The sequence below is a fragment of the Paramisgurnus dabryanus genome, unplaced genomic scaffold (assembly GCF_030506205.2).
Source record: "Paramisgurnus dabryanus unplaced genomic scaffold, PD_genome_1.1 h2tg000141l_1_280900__unclustered, whole genome shotgun sequence".
Classification (NCBI taxonomy): Eukaryota; Metazoa; Chordata; class Actinopteri; order Cypriniformes; family Cobitidae; genus Paramisgurnus; species Paramisgurnus dabryanus.
In genome coordinates this window covers 221,431-227,648 of record NW_027394073.1, presented here as the reverse complement: position 1 = coordinate 227,648, position 6,218 = coordinate 221,431, and positions in this window count along the sequence as shown.

Genomic DNA, 6,218 nt, shown 5'->3' with positions numbered 1-6,218 from the left:
AATTCCATCATTTTTTTATTCCTACTATGGGAGTCAATGGACACTATCTGCTGTGGGTTTACCATCATTCATCAAAATATTTTCTTTTGTGTTAATCAGAAAAAAACTAATGCATACAGGTTTAAAACAACACGAGGATGAGTAAATTATGAAAGAATTTTCATTGAACCTATAAAATTCCATCATTTTTTTATTCCTACTATGGGAGTCAATGGTCACTATCTGCTGTGGGTTTACCATCATTCCTCAAAATATTTTATTTTGTGTTAATCAGAAAAAAACTAATGTATACAGGTTTAAAATAACAAGAGGATGAGTAAATTATGAAAGATATTTCATTGAACCTATAAAATTCCATCATTTTTTTATTCTTACTATGGGAGTCAATGGTCACTATCTGCTGTGGGTTTACTATCATTCCTCAAAATATTTTCTTTTGTGTTAATCAGAAAAAAACTAATGCATAAATGTTTAAAACAACACGAGGATGAGTAAATTATGAAAGAATTTTCATTGAACCTATAAAATTCCATCATTTTTTTATTCCTACTATGGGAGTCAATGGTCACTATCTGCTGTGGGTTTACCATCATTCCTCAAAATATTTTCTTTTGTGTTAATCAGAAAAAAACTAATGCATACAGGTTTAAAACAACACGAGGATGAGTAAATTATGAAAGAATTTTCATTGAACTTATAAAATTCCATCATTTTTTTATTCCTACTATGGGAGTCAATGGTCACTATCTGCTGTGGGTTTACCATCATTCCTCAAAATATTTTATTTTGTGTTAATCAGAAAAAACTAATGTATACAGGTTTAAAACAACACGAGGATGAGTAAATTATGAAAGAATTTTCATTGAACCTATAAAATTCCATCATTTTTTTATTCTTACTATGGGAGTCAATGGTAACTATCTGCTGTGGGTTTACCATCATTCCTAAAAATATTTTCTTTTTGTGTTAATCAGAAAAAAAACTAATGCATACAGGTTTAAAACAACACAAGGATGAGTAAATTATGAAAGAATTTTCATTGAACCTATAAAATTCCATCATTTTTTTATTCCTACTATGGGAGTCAATGGTCACTATCTGCTGTGGGTTTACCATCATTCCTTAAAATATTTTCTTTTGTGTTAATCAGAAAAAAAAACTAATGCATACAGGTTTAAAACAACACAAGGATGAGTAAATTATGAAAGAATTTTCATTGAACCTATAAAAATCCATCATTTTTTAATCCTACTATGGGAGTCAATGGTAACTTTCTGCTGTGGGTTTACCATCATTCCTCAAAATATTTTCTTTTGTGTTAATCAGAAAAAAACTAATGCATACAGGTTTAAAACAACACAAGGATGAGTAAATTATGAAAGAATTTTCATTGAACCTATAAAAATCCATCATTTTTTTAATCCTACTATGGGAGTCAATGGTAACTTTCTGCTGTGGGTTTACTATCATTCCTCAAAATATTTTCTTTTGTGTTAATCAGAAAAAAACTAATGCATACAGGTTTAAAACAACACAAGGATGAGTAAATTATGAAAGAATTTTCATTGAACCTATAAAATTCCATCATTTTTTTATTCCTACTATGGGAGTCAATGGTAACTTTCTGCTGTGGGTTTACCATCATTCCTCAAAATATTTTCTTTTGTGTTAATCAGACAAAAACTAATGCATACAGGTTTAAAACAACACAAGGATGAGTAAATTATGAAAGAATTTTCATTGAACCTATAAAAATCCATCATTTTTTTAATCCTACTAAAGGAGTCAATGGTAACTTTCTGCTGTGGGTTTACCATCATTCCTAAAAATATTTTCTTTTGTGTTAATCAGAAAAAAACTAATGCATACAGGTTTAAAACAACACAAGGATGAGTAAATTATGAAAGAATTTTCATTGAACCTATAAAAATCCATCATTTTTTTAATCCTACTAAAGGAGTCAATGGTCACTATCTGCTGTGGGTTTACCATCATTCCTCAAAATATTTTCTTTTGTGTTAATCATACAAAAACTAATGCATACAGGTTTAAAACAACACAAGGATGAGTAAATTATGAAATAATTTTCATTTAACCTATAAAATTCCATCATTTTTTTATTCCTACTATGGGAGTCAATGGTCACTATCTGCTGTGGGTTTACCATCATTCCTCAAAATATTTTCTTTTGTGTTAATCAGAAAAAAACTAATGCATAAATGTTTAAAACAACACGAGGATGAGTAAATTATGAAAGAATTTTCATTGTACCTATAAAATTCCATCATTTTTTTATTCCTACTATGGGAGTCAATGGACACTATCTGCTGTGGGTTTACCATCATTCATCAAAATATTTTCTTTTGTGTTAATCAGAAAAAAACTAATGCATACAGGTTTAAAACAACACGAGGATGAGTAAATTATGAAAGAATTTTCATTGAACCTATAAAATTCCATCATTTTTTTTTTCCTACTATGGGAGTCAATGGTCACTATCTGCTGTGGGTTTACCATCATTCCTCAAAATATTTTATTTTGTGTTAATCAGAAAAAAACTAATGTATACAGGTTTAAAATAACAAGAGGATGAGTAAATTATGAAAGATATTTCATTGAACCTATAAAATTCCATCATTTTTTTATTCTTACTATGGGAGTCAATGGTCACTATCTGCTGTGGGTTTACTATCATTCCTCAAAATATTTTCTTTTGTGTTAATCAGAAAAAAACTAATGCATAAATGTTTAAAACAACACGAGGATGAGTAAATTATGAAAGAATTTTCATTGAACCTATAAAATTCCATCATTTTTTTATTCCTACTATGGGAGTCAATGGTCACTATCTGCTGTGGGTTTACCATCATTCCTCAAAATATTTTCTTTTGTGTTAATCAGAAAAAAACTAATGCATACAGGTTTAAAACAACACGAGGATGAGTAAATTATGAAAGAATTTTCATTGAACTTATAAAATTCCATCATTTTTTTATTCCTACTATGGGAGTCAATGGTCACTATCTGCTGTGGGTTTACCATCATTCCTCAAAATATTTTATTTTGTGTTAATCAGAAAAAACTAATGTATACAGGTTTAAAATAACACGAGGATGAGTAAATTATGAAAGAATTTTCATTGAACCTATAAAATTCCATCATTTTTTTATTCTTACTATGGGAGTCAATGGTAACTATCTGCTGTGGGTTTACCATCATTCCTAAAAATATTTTCTTTTTGTGTTAATCAGAAAAAAAACTAATGCATACAGGTTTAAAACAACACAAGGATGAGTAAATTATGAAAGAATTTTCATTGAACCTATAAAATTCCATCATTTTTTTATTCCTACTATGGGAGTCAATGGTCACTATCTGCTGTGGGTTTACCATCATTCCTTAAAATATTTTCTTTTGTGTTAATCAGAAAAAAAAACTAATGCATACAGGTTTAAAACAACACAAGGATGAGTAAATTATGAAAGAATTTTCATTGAACCTATAAAAATCCATCATTTTTTAATCCTACTATGGGAGTCAATGGTAACTTTCTGCTGTGGGTTTACCATCATTCCTCAAAATATTTTCTTTTGTGTTAATCAGAAAAAAACTAATGCATACAGGTTTAAAACAACACAAGGATGAGTAAATTATGAAAGAATTTTCATTGAACCTATAAAAATCCATCATTTTTTTAATCCTACTATGGGAGTCAATGGTAACTTTCTGCTGTGGGTTTACTATCATTCCTCAAAATATTTTCTTTTGTGTTAATCAGAAAAAAACTAATGCATACAGGTTTAAAACAACACAAGGATGAGTAAATTATGAAAGAATTTTCATTGAACCTATAAAATTCCATCATTTTTTTATTCCTACTATGGGAGTCAATGGTAACTTTCTGCTGTGGGTTTACCATCATTCCTCAAAATATTTTCTTTTGTGTTAATCAGACAAAAACTAATGCATACAGGTTTAAAACAACACAAGGATGAGTAAATTATGAAAGAATTTTCATTGAACCTATAAAATTCCATCATTTTTATATTCCTACTATGGGAGTCAATGGTCACTATCTGCTGTGGGTTTACCATCATTCCTCAAAATATTTTCTTTTGTGTTAATCAGAAAAAAACTAATGCATACAGGTTTAAAACAACACAAGGATAAGTAAATTATGAAATAATTTTCATTTAACCTATAAAACTCCATCATTTTTTAATCCTACTATGGGAGTCAATGGTCACTATCTGCTGTGGGTTTACCATCATTCCTCAAAGTATTTTCTTTTGTGTTAATCAGAAAAAAACTAATGCATAAATGTTTAAAACAACACGAGGATGAGTAAATTATGAAAGAATTTTCATTGAACCTATAAAATTCCATCATTTTTTTATTCCTACTATGGGAGTCAATGGTCACTATCTGCTGTGGGTTTACCATCATTCCTCAAAATATTTTCTTTTGTGTTAATCAGAAAAAAACTAATGCATACAGGTTTAAAACAACACAAGGATGAGTAAATTGTGAAAGAATTTTCATTGAACCTATAAAAATCCATCATTTTTTTATTCCTACTATGGGAGTCAATGGTCACTATCTGCTGTGGGTTTACCATCATTCCTCAAAATATTTTGTTTTGTGTTAATCAGAAAAAAACTAATGCATAAATGTTTAAAACAACACGAGGATGAGTAAATTATGAAAGAATTTTCATTGAACCTATAAAATTCCATCATTTTTTTATTCCTACTATGGGAGTCAATGGTCACTATCTGCTGTGGGTTTACCATCATTCCTAAAAATATTTTCTTTTTGTGGTAATCAGAAAAAAACTAATGCATACAGGTTTAAAACAACACAAGGATGAGTAAATTATGAAAGAATTTTCATTGAACCTATAAAATTCCATCATTTTTTATTCCTACTATGGGAGTCAATGGTCACTATCTGCTGTGGGTTTACCATCATTCCTCAAAATATTTTCTTTTGTGTTAATCAGAAAAAAACTAATGCATACAGGTTTAAAACAACACGAGGATGAGTAAATTATGAAATAATTTTCATTGAACTTATAAAATTCCATCATTTTTTTATTCCTACTATGGGAGTCAATGGTCACTATCTGCTGTGGGTTTACCATCATTCCTCAAAATATTTTCTTTTGTGTTAATCAGAAAAAAACTAATGCATACAGGTTTAAAACAACACAAGGATGAGTAAATTATGAAAGAATTTTCATTGAACCTATAAAAATCCATCATTTTTTTATTCCTACTATGGGAGTCAATGGTCACTATCTGCTGTGGGTTTACCATCATTCCTCAAAATATTTTCTTTTGTGTTAATCAGAAAAAAACTAATGCATGAATGTTTAAAACAACACGAGGATGAGTAAATTATGAAAGAATTTTCATTGAACCTATAAAATTCCATCATTTTTTTATTCCTACTATGGGAGTCAATGGTCACTATCTGCTGTGGGTTTACCATCATTCCTCAAAATATTTTATTTTGTGTTAATCAGAAGAAAACTAATGCATGAATGTTTAAAACAACACGAGGATGAGTAAATTATGAAAGAATTTTCATTGAACCTATAAAATTCCATCATTTTTTTATTCCTACTATGGGAGTCAATGGTCACTATCTGCTGTGGGTTTACCATCATTCCTCAAAATATTTTATTTTGTGTTAATCAGAAGAAAACTAATGCATACAGGTTTAAAACAACACAAGGATGAGTAAATTATGAAAGAATTTTCATTGAACCTATAAAATTCCATCATATTTTTATTCCTACTATGGGAGTCAATGGTCACTATCTGCTGTGGGTTTACCATCATTCCTAAAAATATTTTCTTTTTGTGTTAATCAGAAAAAAACTAATGCATACAGGTTTAAAACAACACAAGGATGAGTAAATTATGAAAGAATTTTAATTGAACCTATAAAATTCCATCATTTTTTTATTCCTACTATGGGAGTCAATGGTCACTATCTGCTGTGGGTTTACCATCATTCCTCAAAATATTTTCTTTTGTGTTAATCAGAAAAAAACTAATGCATACAGGTTTAAAACAACACAAGGATGAGTAAATTATGAAATAATTTTCATTTAACCTATAAAATTCCATCATTTTTTTATTCCTACTATGGGAGTCAATGGTCACTATCTGCTGTGGGTTTACCATCATTCCTCAAAATATTTTCTTTTG